Here is a 15,954-nt window from a genome sequence, read left to right as displayed (position 1 = left end):
AGTGGTGAATTAAGGTACAGTCCCTTAATAACATGGGTATTAATTCTGGACCACAACTGTTAACAAACATTACGGGGTATATTTCGGGTCACAAGACTTGTTAGTATAAAAGACGTTCACTATTCTTCTGATTTCATTTTTGATCAAAGGAGTGAAGTGTTCTTGATGTTATAAGAAGAGACTTGCTGCAGTAATCTGGAAAAGTAAAAGAAAGATATCAAGATTTCGGCCTTATCTTTACTTTAAGAAAACCTGTTACAATGATATCCGGATGTTAGACAGAGAGTGGTGGAAACATAAAATGACAAAAGGTAAACTCAATATTCTTGAAGAAGCAACACAATGCTTGACTCTCTTTTGAACATCGGAACGTTGTCTGCATCTGTTCCTTTTTCGCATTTAGATTCATGGATTTTTTTTTTAGATGTTGCGAACTGAAGTATACTTTGAGTGCAAAGCTGAAGTTTTAATCTCAAGACACGTGAGATGCTGCTTTGGGTCGCTGTTCGACCAAGGTTTGGACTGTGGTAGATGATTTGGAATGGGAAAGATGAAGGGACTCATTCCAGTTGGAGTTCTTCCTGTTACTTGATCAGGAGTTTGAGTCAGGAAAACCAAAACCATAATTTGACCACGGAGAGGAGTAGCAGACAGAGGTCATGCCATTCGACCTCCATTACATGCCAAATGACACGCTAACTGGGTAAAGAACGCTGTATACGAAAATGAACCTGGAAGAGATTAAGAAACCGAGTTACTAAGAGGAGAAGTGACATTTACAGTGTATTTGGAGGCAGAGATGGTGAAAAACATGTCCAGGTTGTTTGCAGGATGAGAGAAGTATTCTGGTGGTAGAGAGACAATTTGTGTTCGGTCATTGCTAACAACAAAAATCTCAGTATTTCTCCAGGCTGGATTATTAGAAGAAAGAAGATAATATAAATTTGAGTTCTAAACGTTGAATTCTTAAGTGTTGGGTAGTTGCACTGCAGGAACTCAAGATTTCAGGTTACATAATCAGAACGATTTGAGTGTTTATGAGAATTTTTTAGAACAACCGGGACAGCAACTGGATGTGCGAAAATGCAATTTTTTAACAAATAATTTAAAATGTATTTCGGATGGTTTAACTGGACACATGTTATTGAGATTCTGTTAGAAACGGTACACAAGGTTTGCATGATTATACTTGGCGATGATACACGTTTTTCTAAATTCATGGTAAGAGTATGACTATTGGTGAAGCGGTTATGGAGGCATTTTACATATATTATTCACTTTTTTGTTGGGGGGGGTGATGGATGATTGGTTTGTCGTAATTTTAGGTATTGTTTTCTATGGGAGACTTTTTCTGATCTATACAAAAGATTTGTTTTTATGTTATCTTTGACGAAGACGAGGACTTAAAGGGTTGCAGCACGCAATGAGAAGTGAAAGACATGCGAACATATATATTATCGACACTGAGGGAACTCAGTCTCGTATTCATGCGTGGCCTGGTGTGTCCCGACATGCCTCCATACTCTGGAAGACCAAGTGAAGAGGATTATGCTCCAGAAATCCTCCTGATTCGATGCTGTCTGGTTCGATCCATGTATCACCTAGAAGCCTGATCAATGGAACTAATCTGTACCTTGGAATGGGCGATTGCTGAGATCTAATGGTTTTTTGGCATGGCCTGGAAGAGTATCGATCGCAATGCATCTGAAACGAATGTGGGCAAATTTTGGCAAATAAAAGCACACGAAGTCAGTTAGTTCCGTAGGATTTACAGCTGGCGTCAGCTGATCACACGTGACATACATAGAACATCAGTACTATATACTTTATGCACAGGGTGGCTAATTTATTAAAGAGACCCACCTAAGAGCCTTCGCAGAAGAGATTCAATGCCACCAGGCATCCACTTAACAAAGTTACGGAAACATTCACAGATATTCTACCCTAGGGGAAGATATGATGGATTCCATTCCTTCATCTTTGGTGGGTTGGTAGGATGAATTCCTTGTACGATCTCAAAAATGCTCGATGAGATTAATATCCCGTGAATGAGGGAGGAGGGGAAGAATCCCTTAAAGTAAAGTCACTATCAGTTCATAGGCCACTTGCTGGAAGTCTTCGTTATAGATAAGGTAAAGAGTGAGGATGGATAGGTTGGAAATCGGTTGGAAATATTCAGTCAATTAGATTGTACAAACCAGTGTGTTTCTTTACCTCAGTATGTGTGTTGTGCTAATGTCAAGGAATCTAGGAAATTACAGGAACGCCAATAATTCCACAGTTGCCACTCTGAACTGTATTCACCACCCTTCCATCTGCACGGGATTTTTCATCCCCAAAACAGACAAATCGGCTAGTAGATCACACCCAAGTGATAGGTGTAATGCACTGACCGCTTAGCCTTAACGACCAATCGTAATGTGAACCATTCCATAAAATAACAGGAAAAGGGTTCATTACTCGATGCGACTGCCTGTCTCCATCCCTCTGTTATCCAATGCCAATATTTCTTTTCTTAGCTGCTTCTTTTTCTTCTTCAATGGTGATCTGTTTATTTATTACATGCGGCACACAAATCGATAAGTGACGATTAAGGTACAGCCCCTTACAACTTCAACTTTATGCCACCACTCGACTAACAAGGCCTGCAGTACTGGTTAGTCGATCGCATAACCAGCTACAATGGACTGTGAGTCTAAATCCCTCTATGGAAATGGAATGTATGTCCGTTTTTAGGAGGGAGGATTATATTCTTACATCACCCGGTGTAAGACCACAGCTCTGCTTATTGCTTAATGGAGAACTGAAGTGGCTTACAAAGTTTGATCTTTGGTCTCCCAGGGTTACGGGATTATGTAAACAATAAATAAATAATCAGGTAAAAATAAATTACATAAAATTATTAAAAAGTGACAAACCTTAGTTCATCCCTACTACTTACGTACTGCAGGTTGCAACCCTTCCAGTATGGAAACATTGTGATGTGTACTTTTTCTGTTCTGTTGTCATCCTCTTTCGAAACTATTGAAGTCATGACCTTTGCGCATTAGACACATTGAACACAGTCTCTCTCTCTCTCTCTCGCTCTCTCTCTGCGTGTGTGTGTCTCGAATAAACAGCTATTTCTTTAAATTTGACTAATGGGTTTTATAGTCAATATTTGTTATTCAAATTAAGTGGATATTGAATCCAACATTATTTCAGAGCCGAATAGAGAAACTAAGAGTTATATTTTGTCCACCGAATATAGAAATAGACCGGTTTTGTAGGAAGAAAATTAGACATAAATTAAAGCTAAGAATTTATTTTAATATAACCAGTCTTTCTTCACCCTTCTTGTGTGCTTCCATTCACAGTGAAAACAATATTTATTCATTCTGATAGCAACACGTGTTGTCTTAAGGTTTTTGTGCAACAGTGTATCGTATGATTTCATAATATGCATATAGAAAAAGTCTCATTTCTATTGAAAATTGAAATGTCTTCCTCCAGTGCAACATCAGAATACGTGCACAGACCGTCCAATGGCCAACGTGATCCTACAGGCCAAACCATAACAGCTTAATTCTCTGCTTTGTATTCTCCATCAGAGTAAAGAGGAATGTTTGTTTGTTTGTCATGCTTCAATTTCCCCTCACCGCCGAAATTAATGGATTTGGAGGGGACTTGTCATAAACATCGCGATGACAAAATAACATCAAAATGAAGAGACGGCTTCACCACCCACGCGGACAATGTCCAACAGGGCTCAACCAAGGGTAACAACACTTCATGAAAGAAGCGAAATTGTTAATTGAACTGCCGGTGACGACTTGCACAGGCCGTTGAGGAATTCCCGTGGGAGGATTTGCAGAACTCGAATGGCCCATAAAATCGTGTTTAATCATAATAAATGAAGCTCATACGAAGTGTGAAAGGTCGAATATTATTAAACGCAATCCGAAAATACTGCTCGTGTTATTACGCCATCTGGCAGATACATGACGCTCCCTTCTTTGTTCCCACGATATACATAACAGGTCTTTTGTCTCGCGACGGCGAACCACGCAAGCACTGGAAAGAATGATTAATTAGTCCGAAGGACACGGGCGGTCGAGCTACGAGCTTGTCTTGTTCCCTGTGACCTTGTTAGCAGTGTTGACCGTACTAAGCTGTTGGGACGTAAAGAGGTTTACCAGAGAAAGGAAAAGAGCCTTTCAAATGGGGGATGGAAATAATAGAACCAGTTACTTCTGGATGATGAACAAGAGTCAGTCTTAACTGTTGCATTTTTAAGTGTGATCGAAAAGCCCCAACACAAATCGAGAAATATTTCAGGTCCACTGTACCTCTCAGGAACGCACCACGAGTTGTCTTGATTGTAAAGGATTGCTATACTATAATATAATGGGATTCAAGTTCAAAGAGAAGATAACGCAGCACCAGTTCGTAGCTTCCAGAAAAAAGGACCCAGTCTGTCATCACAGGGATGATTCTGCAACATCCACATTGTACCTGAAGGATTTTTTAAAACACTTCTGTTCTTCAAAAAGAGAAGTCTTTCTCTCCTTTGTATAAGCCACGGTTTCCCAAATGTATTCTGAGGAACACCAGTGTTCCGCGGAAGGTGAATAAGTGTTCCGCAAGAAGTTCTCCTGGAATCTGTCATTTTAGTTTTCTAAGCATTTTTCATGAATGAATATTTTAGGATGGAAATATTCTGAGGAGAATAATATTCGTGAATATGTCGAAAAGCTCAGACCCGGAACGTCTAATAACATCTATGTATCGTTAATTTTCACCCATAGAAACCGTTCAACATTTCGGAAAGGGAATGCCGCTGTTTATGACCAGTTATAAAAATTGCCTGCAAGTGGATTACAACAATGGGCGGCGTATCCTCTGTTCTCAAAACTGAAAGAAATAACATCTGCGTTGCAAATGTCAGTGACCAATCAGCAAGGAAGTATAAAGAAAATGTTTCCACTGAAATTGAAGATCAAGGTTCTCTGTATCCGGTTCTCAAATCTAGTAATACTGAACACTTTCTTCGCAAGTTCGTATTGTAGGGTGAAAGTTTCGAAACCGTAGTGCCGTGATTTTTTAAAAGTAATAAGAATACAGATTTAAATTTTAATATGAACAAGAGACAAGGCACTTTGTTTAATTTTGGTATTAAGAAATCTCTTATTGAAGGTGTTTGTGACGCAACAGATAGTGAGTCATCCACCACCAGCCTACAAAGCGATCTCCAGGATATACAAAAGGAGGGGAAAACTAATCCAATATCAGCACACAGGAGAAAAAGTCTGCATTCACGCGTGAGTACTTAGAATAATATAAATTTTTGTTGATCGGAATAAAATATGTCAATGAAAATCAGCACAAATTAATTTAATGATGTTTATGTTTAATTAATTATTAATTGATAACTCATGATCAATTATTAATTAATAATAAAATGAGCTAAATTACCAATTAATTATTAATTAATACATTACAAAATAACCAAGGTGTTCCGTGAAAATTTCAAGATTTGTGAAGTGTTCGTAGTGTTTGTGAAGTCGTAGGAATAGTTTGGGAAACGCTGGTATAAGCTCTGTTGATTGTCACTTTTGGCAGTCGAATGATTTTCACAGTTCTTGAGGGGATTCTGTAGCAAATTCTTTATCAGAATCTGTTGCGTGAAATTTATCGAAAGGCAATCAGTCGAAGCAATTCTTCGAAAAAAATTCGCAAATCGACGAACAATAATTCATCGGGAACAAATTTATTTCATTATGAGATACTGTTTCAATTTGTTCGTTAAAATCATGTAATTACCTCACAACATGATGAGGTCGTCATCGAGGATTTCAATATTTGTTCTGATTCAGAATATTAGTCACGAATGTATTTGAACAACTTCATAGTGAGCGTGGTGATTCATACTTCAGTAGCAAATATTTTAACGCGCATTGAGAGTCACATTCTGTTGTCATGAAGCAGAATGTGAGAAGTAAAAATCAGTTGACACAATTAGACTAAAGTATTCATTTTGTGATTCTGTTAGATTTTTGCTTTCCTGCGAAATTTGCGAAACATCCCAATCTTAACATTGACAATCATAAGGCCTAGCAATGTAAGTCATTTTTGGTCTTGTTTTTAAGAAACATTTTATTATTTACTATCATCATGTTAAAAACACAATTGCGATACTTTTTTTTGCAGCACTGTTTTGAATATGTCAATCACTTCAGAATCATTTTGGCCTTTAGCTTAAAAACTAAACGCATCAAAATCAACTCATCAACCTGAGTACCTCTTTAGCCCCTGCCATGTAGAAAAGGTGTTTACTTCAATGGCGCTACAGCGTCAGAAGAAACACTGCTTCTAGAGAAATTATTTCTTAAATCTTTTTTCCAGCCGATTTCTGAGTTACTTGATCTTGGGCAAGAAGAGTTTTTCGCCAAAAATAGATTTCCAACCAACTAACTTAAGAAACTGATCTTAGAACTCACACTACTTCTAATCTGAGCACTGTTTCATACGATGTTAGGATTAGGGAACTTCGAGATAGGAACAATTGCCTACCGTATTCTCCTCCCAAGATACCTACGAAATGAGTATCAGTCTTAGACCAGATATCAGTGATGACAAGAGTAAGAGATTATCTGCGCGCCAATCTTCAAAAAATGAGTTGTGCTAAAAAAAAAAAAAAAAAAAAAAAAAAAAGCTCGCCTATTCCCTTTAATACACTACAAGGTCATTTCCGCGTGTAACTTTTGACTCTCCAAAAATTAACTACTAATAGCCTACTGCTGACCGGAAGTCTCTTACCGATAACATAAACAGTCGATTAACACATATTTTGTATGGTATGTATGTATTATATACTGTATTCTTACAATAAAGTAAGCTAGAGAAAAGAAAATATTATTAAGAAAATCATAAGGAAGAGAAAATACATTTACAGTACGGTATTGATCGATTACATCTTCTGTTTACAAGATGAATCGTCTGTCTGTCAGTACCAACATCAATATTGTCTTATATGATACAAAGCACTGTAGATGTCATACGTATTACTAACACAAGACATCAAAAATGAAAAGATAATGTGAAGAAGAAATTATTCATATTTATTTACAGGTTCTGCATAACGATTCATGCACTGATAACGAAGCAGCAGGAATATGATTGGTTTATGGTAGCCTAGTTGCGATCGACACGATTGCTCGCGGTAGCCTAGCTTATACACAATGAATAAATCGTTATAAAATTTTTATTTTACGCTGATTAATTAATTTAACTAAATAAATTTGTGCCTGTATAATTTAATACTGTATCTTTATGGTTGTTTACATTTCTCTCGACTGCAAATGGTCACGTGCAGTCTGTAAGTGTTTGTGCGCGTAAGTTTTGATAAATTTTAACTTTTTATAACAGATTTGAGTATACTTTATGGTAGTAAATGATAAAATAGACTTAAATCTACATATATTTTATGCATTGATGACAACCGTAACTTTTTCTTAATTTTTTCGATGTTTCTATTTGAGAGTAAGTTTGATTACAACGATAGAAAAAGAAATGCACTTTTGCAACTAGAACTATAAAAGCAGTATTGAAAAATTCACTATTAAAGAATACGAACTTTGATAGCGCCTTCAGTGATAAAAGTGCAAAAGATTGGCGATCTCACGCTGTTTGGACGAAACCTCATTCCAGTAAATTTTTTGGTGGATTACTTCGTTTGGGGTTCCGGTGAACTGTGATTTTTCGATGACTTGCAGTTAATTGTGCGAAAAAACACAATAGCTGTAGATCACTATCCGAAAACTGTTCTCTTTTTTGGCGATGAATTCGTTTTTGTATTATTTTGTGAATGACTTTTTCGATTAATTCTAGCACGATAAATTCCTTTTTTTTTACCGTTAATTAATAATTGGATAAACTGTCCTTCGATGAATTGTCGTTCTTTGAATTTTCATTCAATGAATTGTTTTGTGCGAACCTTTTTGCATGCCATCGAACTTAAAAGGAAGATTTTAGATAGGAGATAAATATCCTCGCCTCGTGTGAACCCACCAACCCGCTTATTGACAAGTGGCTCTCCGGATGAGCAGAGCAACCCACGTCTTTCTTTCGTTATACTTTCTATTTTTTAATAAAATAATTTGTGCAATTCAACTGGGAAGAGAAGTATCTTTACTCAGAAGAAGCACTTTTCTAGAAAGTATTTACAGATAGTTATCATTAATAACTGAGTTCACTGCACTCAAGTTCTCACAATAAGAGGACTTTTACTGATCACTTACGCATCCACTCTCATTCAATTTGCTGTTCAAATGCAAGCACCCCGATCTCCACAATACGTTAATGATTATCGGTCAGCTTTTGTGGATCGCTTCCGTCGCGTACTGCGTGCAAAGTTTGCATTTTGAGGAGATAAAAGGCGACTCAGGAATATGGAGTAACCCAGAATGGGCCTCGTCTGAGATTTATCTCAAGAAGCATCAGATTACCGTTAAGGTTGTGTATCGTTAGTTTAACGAGGATCTGGAGCAGGTCAGAAAAAGAGAGCTTCTTTGTTGGAGCATCAAAAGAAGCAAAAATAAAATCCTCATCCTGGCTGGCCATCGTGAGCATGGTTTAGCTTTTGTTTCTGATTTATGCCTACAATTAATTTAAACGCTTTCTCGTTACAAATTCCCATTTGAATTAATCCTCTCCAACAAAGGCCGTTGCGTATGGTTTAAAGAACTGGAGCTAATGTTAAAAGTTCGCGAAATCAGTAAAATACGTTTACAAATATAACAAGAAAGAGTACCCGGAAGCATAAAATCATTCGTGACAAAGTATACAGATGATTGATTTTAATTCATGCTGCTTCTTATTTTCAAATGTCTACGGGCAGGCGGACAAACAGAAATGATATTCACACGCATTTTTACCGTTCCCCCCCCCCCCCTCAAAATCAGAGTAATGAAACAAACAAACAAACAAAACAAATAAGAAATGTGTTGAATTATCCCGTCGTGGACATGGATGTTTGGGATTGTCTGCCAAAATGCTAGTGCGGGTAGTCATTGGTAGATAGCGTTGGTGTACATGATGAAGGTCGGTGAAGTGTTGGAGATGGAAACTCGTAGAGTAGATACTCTCTCTCGATGAATCTTTGGACTCCCTGGAGGTGTTATGTAATAATAATAATTATGGACACCTTTTGACCAATTTTGTCGCCTTCAACGAGCAACCTTGAGATTCTTTTACACTTATGCCAGTATTCACATTTACAACTGTGCTCTTTTCGACCCCTTCAAAGAATTTTTTTGGGCGTCTTCAGTGTTAGGGCATCTTTTCAGAAAGTCAGTGAGCGTCAGGTGTGACTATTGAGGTTGCTGATCAAATGGAGCATATATTTTTGTGCCCTCTTTTCAGAGCCTTCATTTTTAAAACCTGAAATACCATTAGTTTATCTAAAGTATCGAGTTCGTAGTAATTGTACAAGTTGTCACGGAAAACCAGATTTCTTATTCATTTCAATTTGTAATTATTCTTGAGGGCTGTTGAGCAACTGCTGAATTGATCGCGAATGATTTTCCAACCTTACATCAAATTTTTTGCACCACTAAAAACCTCACAACTCGTCAGTCTTGTTTTAATATGACTTTTACAACTTTTAAAAAAGTTCTTTGTTGGAAACATCGATCATCGATAGTTCAAAAGACACATTGCAGAATTACAGTTGGTTTTATTCAGTGTGATCTCCACTAGATGCGCAACTTTGTGCATGTCTTAAAACGTCAACACATTTAAACACACCGTTAACGACATTAAAAAATTAATTCCATTATTTTGACAGCAATTCAAAAGGTCAACATTTTTATTATTGTAATGTTACGAGCATTTCTGAATATAAAAATGAAAGATGAGTCCTTGCAAGTTTTTTTCTCTTTCTTTGGGGGGGAGGAAGGTCACACTGCACTGACTACTACGGTTCTTCTAAGATGGCATCGTTCCTGTCTCTGCGTTTGTGGAGGTTCACCAGAGAAGGACGACGAAGTCATTGAAGATTTTTGCTACACAAATGGTCAACAGATGGTTCTTGCGTATTCAGGGCAGAAGGGTATCGGACACTGGACGATAAACTGCTGGAGCCTCCCTTCAATCATAGATAGACCAATGTGGCGATCGATAAAAGTCGTTTAGTGTGCGATTTATTCTGCGGCCACAAAAAAGGCACTTCGTTCTCCCTTTGGAGCAGGGTAAAGGAGAGATGTTATGTCTGGGATGCCGCAAGAGTCAGTGCAATATCGCTACCTACTGCGGTAAAATTAAAAAAAAGTTAAAATATGTCGAAATAAAAACGTTGGCAAGTTTTCGAGTTACCTCGCACCAGAGATACAGTGTAACGGCCATTTATTCCACTGATAAAAGTAGACATTTTTACTGTGATGTGCTTACAGACTATTTAGCAAAAATGCGATCACTATAGCGGCTGCGCTGTATATAAGCAAGAGATTCGGGAAGGTGCTGGTTATCGTGTTTGTTGTATAAAGTACCACGTGACCGAAACTATGGTGGTTGGCCTCTATCGGCGACACTTCTGTAGAGCGCTTAGCAGATGACAAAGACTTATCAATAGCCTTTGTGCGACCTGTCGCTATCGACACTTAGCAACACACGGCGGCCTGCTTTATCCATTACTGCCAAGAACTCCACACAAGTGTTGACGGCTCTCTCTCTCTCTCTCTCTCTCTCTCTCTCTCTCTCTCTCTCTCTCTCTCTCTCCATCAGGTCTGTTGTTGTTGTGGCCATTGTGAGGCTACTGAGTGTTTCCTGCGTCGCCTCGTGCTAAGTTAACGTTCTTAAGAAAGCGCTTTAAAAAGACAAACTGCTGGCAGGAGAGGAAGCGAATTATCTGCGGGTCCTCTCGCTATGGGCAGGTGCAGCCATCGGTGGTAATTAAGATGGCGAAGAGATGCTGCTACCATGGGAACGATGTAGTCTCACTAAAGGACTTGTTTATCTTTCTAATTATGTGTGTGCTTGTTGCATTATGAGATTACCGCTAAGCAGAGTGCACGAACAGCCACGGGGCATTCGGGTAGCTCCTCGAGCGCAGGTTTAACTGGGACTTCGTGTAGGAAAGAACACGTCCTTGATCATAACAACAGCCCTAAAAGTGTTTCAGGTAATGCAATTCAGTTAACACGAGAGTCCTATCAAAAAGTTGATGGAATGATTTTTTTTTTTTTTTACTTCATTAAGGCGAGAAAAAAGGTGAGTGGCCTTCAGACGCCATCTCGTATGCGGCGTGCAAGGAGTGGTAGTAACAACGAAAGCCGAAAAACAAGCGAATAATTACATTAAAGGCAGATAAAATGGAATAATAACATTTCGACGGTGTAAGCGACAGCCGCGTCACTCATTCCAGGTGGATATGTGGCGCGTTACAATGATAACAAGAATAATAATAATTAAACTAAAACAACAACTTGCGAGAGACACAGACATTAATGTAGTGATTGAACTCTCAGGAAATAATGTTTTATTCATCAGAATCAGGGTCCCCTGGACTACATACACGATTTTCAATGTGCTGACCTTTCTTGTGTACAACAAATTGCATCCGGTGTGCGACATGCTCTACAGCTGAGCGTAAGGAGTACGATTGGTTGTTGTTTTAGTTTAATTATTATTATTATTATATCATTTTAACGCACCACATATCCAGCTGGAATGAGTGACGCGGCTGTCGCTTACACCGTCGAAATGTTATTATTCCATTTTATCTGCTTATAATGTAATTATCCGCTTGTTTTCGGATCCGCCAGCCCCAAAATTTCCCCTATCAGCAACTTTTGGTAATAAATCTTTTTTTTTCGCGGAAATCATCTCTCCATGCTTTCAAAAGTCTCAATATAAAATTTGATCTCATTCCGTTTATTGGTTTTAGCTACAGATGCCTCCAAAGAGAGAAAGTTATTTTATGGTCACTCTGTAGATAGAAATTGGTTCTTGTCTGGTTTCTGACGAAACTATTATCGAAATCACCAACAAAATATGACTACACAGAAGCCTGAGCAGTGCTCTTGGCTTTTAAGTAGTGCATGCTAAGACAACTCCGATGGCGGGGATTCTATTCTGATAAGCTGTCTGGTCAAGTCAATTTTCGAAACTTTCCAAGTTTTCACATAAGTTGGGTTTGAAATAACGTTGGATCTTTAACATCCTTATTTCTATCTACGGAAATACTTTACTGAAGGTAGGCATATTGTGCATTGTGTAAGTATATGATGGCATACAATTTGTAGATAGAATAATTCCTTTTGAAAACAAATTTCTCAAAGAATTATTCGTTTCATGTCATACGTTCAATCGGATGTAGTAGCGATGGTAAGGAAACAATGTCTAAACGTTCATCAGAGTCTCAAGAAACAGGAAAGATCTTCTTAATGATATATATGTATTCCGTGTTTCGTGCAGCTGCAGGTTTAGATCCCTGTAATCCACCCTCTCTCTCTCTCTCTTTCTCTAGTAGAAAAATTGGTTTTTGCTGACAGTGAAAGATGAATTTCAAGCTCGGTCAAGTTCATTGTCAATTGTGATGCTGATCGATTGTTTCTGGTGAACGTCAGTCGAATGCTCCAACGCCTGTTCGTCGTGCACGCGATCAATCGGTAACCAGATCCGGCCTTTCTGAGAAAATGGTATTTCCTTCTTCCTTTTCAGTTTGGTCTTTCGTAACACGTTATCAGAAAATGATTTTCTCTCTCTCTCTCTCAAGGTTTCAGAGAGAGAGTTTGGAGATGACATTTCTATTACCATTCTCATAAAGACCTTTCCAGAAAGGAAACGATGACATGTAAAACATGCACATTAAAATCATTAAAGCAATTCGCATGTTTGGTGCACAAAATTCTTTTTGTACATTTTCTCTCTAAACATTTTAAGGGGACCCAAATGAAAACAAAAAAGTCTTTTGTTCCTCCTCATAGCTGTCTAAATTCTTTTTTGTGAAAAATAATGCAGACTTTTTCTGTGTATAAAATTTATGAACTTCGAAATGAGAAATTTGTGACATTAAGAAAATCACAGAATTTTGTCATAGTTAAAAACACTTTTTTTTTGCATGATTTTAATAAAATTAGCGTATATGAAATTCATGAAAATTACGGAAAATGCTACTCAAGACTTTGCAAATCTTTTGTAAATTACGTAAATCAGAATTTATTTAATTAAAATAAAATCAAATGAATTTTATGATATTAAGATTTAAACACCACATACAAAACTGCAAATGATGGAACGTTCAGCGGGCGATGTTTCTGTAAAATTAATTTAATGGTCGTAATAAACGGGAGAGTCCGGAGCTCAGTCGGTATAGACGGTTGGAAAGACCCAGGTTGGAATTCCGTCTATGACGAGGTTTGGAGGGTTTTCTCGCGGAAATTCGGATTTTGTTCCCTCAAAACAGATAAACCGGCCTCTGAACATACCATTCGACTTTCCCCTAGAGGGATGCAGCAAGGGAAAGGCAAATAGGCTGTATTACATTGTCTAAAGGTCCTAATCAAGGTGACTCAATCCGTCTTGGATGGATGAGAAATGGATGGAATAAAGGAGAACATACTCACACCACTTCAGGTTACCTTATTTCAAATCAACTACCTTCGGTTTCATTGAACCCAAGGGCCCACAAAAAAGTGTCGTCAGCATCTGATTCTGCGTCGAATGGTTAACAAAACTCTTGTTTGAGGTTTGAGAAATGATTTGAGGGATAAGACGAGGGGAAAAAAGAAAATGAGGGAAATACAAATAGATAAAGAATTATAGACAGGAAGAGATTTTTAAACACACACACACACACACACACACACACACACACACACACACACACACACACACACACACACACACACACACACCAAAAAAAAAAAAAACGAAAGTAAGATAAAAAGAGAGAGAGAGAGAGAAAAGTTAAAATCATAAAAATATATAAACTTTTGAGAATATATAAGAAATAAAGTCGAAGATGATGAAAGTGTGAGAGGCATGGGATGGAAAACAAATAAAGATAGGAAGTGAGAAACACAGACAAGAAAAGAAAGAGAGTTTTAGAAGAAAAAGGTGAAATAGATAGAATGAAAGAGATTGAAAATGAGAGTGAGAGAGAGAGAGAGATGTATGAACGAAGGAGAGAAAGTATAAGAAAAGAGCGAAGAGACGCCGAGAAAGATTTGAAGACTCAAATGAGGAAAGATAAAGAATAAATTAAGAAGAAAAACTTGAGATCGGAAAGAAAGAGAAATGAAAATCAACCAACCGACCGATAATCAGTTGAGTGCGTGGGAAAAGGCAGCGGATTCACCTGCGTCGGAAGATTAATTCAAAAGGAAACGTCGCCAGATGTTCAGGAAGAGTAACTGACCTTGTTTATACGGCGCTCCAAAAAATGTTACGACCGATATTTAGCTCCTCGGGAAATTTCCGACTGCCGCCGCACTTCGTACGAACAAAAGATTCGACACCGCAATCAATCGGTTTGAAAAATGGCTTCTGCTCGCTTCACGAGAGGTCAAGTTCACTGTCGAGAGTCCCATTTTAAAGCAGAGACAGAGAGAGAGAATGAACAAGTCTTCATGATTGCTTCGTCAGCAGGAAGGTTCGCTTATCCGCTGCCCACTAAACGCCATTTCTTCTCGCAAGCTTTGGGTGCGTGCTCTTTTACTCCCCCCACGAACTTCGCGTGTGTGTTTCCGTGCAGCTGCAATATTAGCCGCAAGTAACGAGTGAATACCGTGCAGCGAAAGCAGCGCAATACTTTCGTTTTATGCAGGAAGGCAGCAATTCTAACCTCACCCACCCACCCACACTCGTGAGCGCAACTGGAAACAGAAACGCGCTTTCCATTATCGAAGCAGTAAAATAGTGAAACACGTTCGATGAAACGAACCAAAATCTCTCTCACTTTTTTTAATATTCCCTCATTTCTTGTATTTTTTTTCTTTCCTCTCCTTGAGCTATTCCCCCTTTCTTTCTGTTTCTTTCCTCCGCTCCATCTTGGTGAAGCAGATACCATCCCCAATCAACAGGCTGTGGGTCCGAATCCCACCGATATCTTCACGTGGAGGATGCATTTCATATTCCACTAAGAGAGAATCCGTCCTACTAATAATGGAAGCCTCAACTGACTTTAGTTCCATATTTGGTCTCAAGAGAGCAGCACTTGCGGATTTTCTAACCTAAATTGTGGCCACGTTGCTAAAACATTCATGGATGTTTTATGCAGGACATAAATACTATTTTTCTATCAATCTCATTTTTGTCTCTCATCATCATGTTCTCTCCGCTATCTCTCTTTCATCCTTCCCATCATTCTTTCCTCCAACTTATACTCCTTATTTCTAGTAATTAACCTTTCACTTCCCCTCTCAATCTGTCTCTTTCTTTCTTGTCTTTTAATTTCATTCTATTTGAAATCGTTCTCTTTTCCCTTCTCACATCTCTCTCTCTCTCTCTCTCTCTCTCTCTCTCTCTCTCTCTCTCTCTCTCTCTCTCTATCTATCTATCTATATATATATATCATCATTTTTCTCCTCTTTCTCTCTCCTTTTTACTTACCTCTTTCAGTCAATCATCCTCCATCTTCTGTTTTTCCCACCTCATTTTATCAAAATATGTCCTTTTTTCCCCTGTCTTTCGTTCTGTGATCTGTTTCTTCCCCCCCCCCCCATTTCCCTCATAAATAACAGAGGGTTCGCAATGTTGTTCGGAGATCACGAAATGATCTCCGGAATGTCCGATCGCGTATTGAGAAGGAATGTTTGGATGCCATTTTATCAAAGGACGCCCAAATGTTTCTCTGAAATGAGGTTGCTCGAGAAAATCCGTTCTCTGCCTGACACAGCGTGATTACAGTCGGATTTCGAATGTTTTAAGGAGCGCACGGAATCTTGCAGTATAAATACGGAACACGCGCGCTCT

At 38.3% G+C, this 15,954-nt stretch overlaps 1 protein-coding gene across 1 annotated transcript in view; it reads right to left on the bottom strand.

The window, feature by feature from the left end:
* The window catches only part of LOC150103713 (frequenin-1-like), a 185,199-nt gene that overhangs the window by 44,963 nt on the left and 124,282 nt on the right, over positions 1 to 15,954 (bottom strand). The window lies entirely within an intron of this gene.

This window comes from Typopeltis vanoorti, chromosome 8 (genome assembly GCF_054136105.1).
Source record: "Typopeltis vanoorti isolate ZY-2024b chromosome 8, IOZ_Tvanoo_1.0, whole genome shotgun sequence".
Classification (NCBI taxonomy): domain Eukaryota; kingdom Metazoa; phylum Arthropoda; class Arachnida; order Uropygi; family Thelyphonidae; genus Typopeltis; species Typopeltis vanoorti.
The sequence above is the reverse complement of the archived record's forward strand: the minus strand, read 5'-3'. Positions and strand labels throughout refer to the sequence as shown.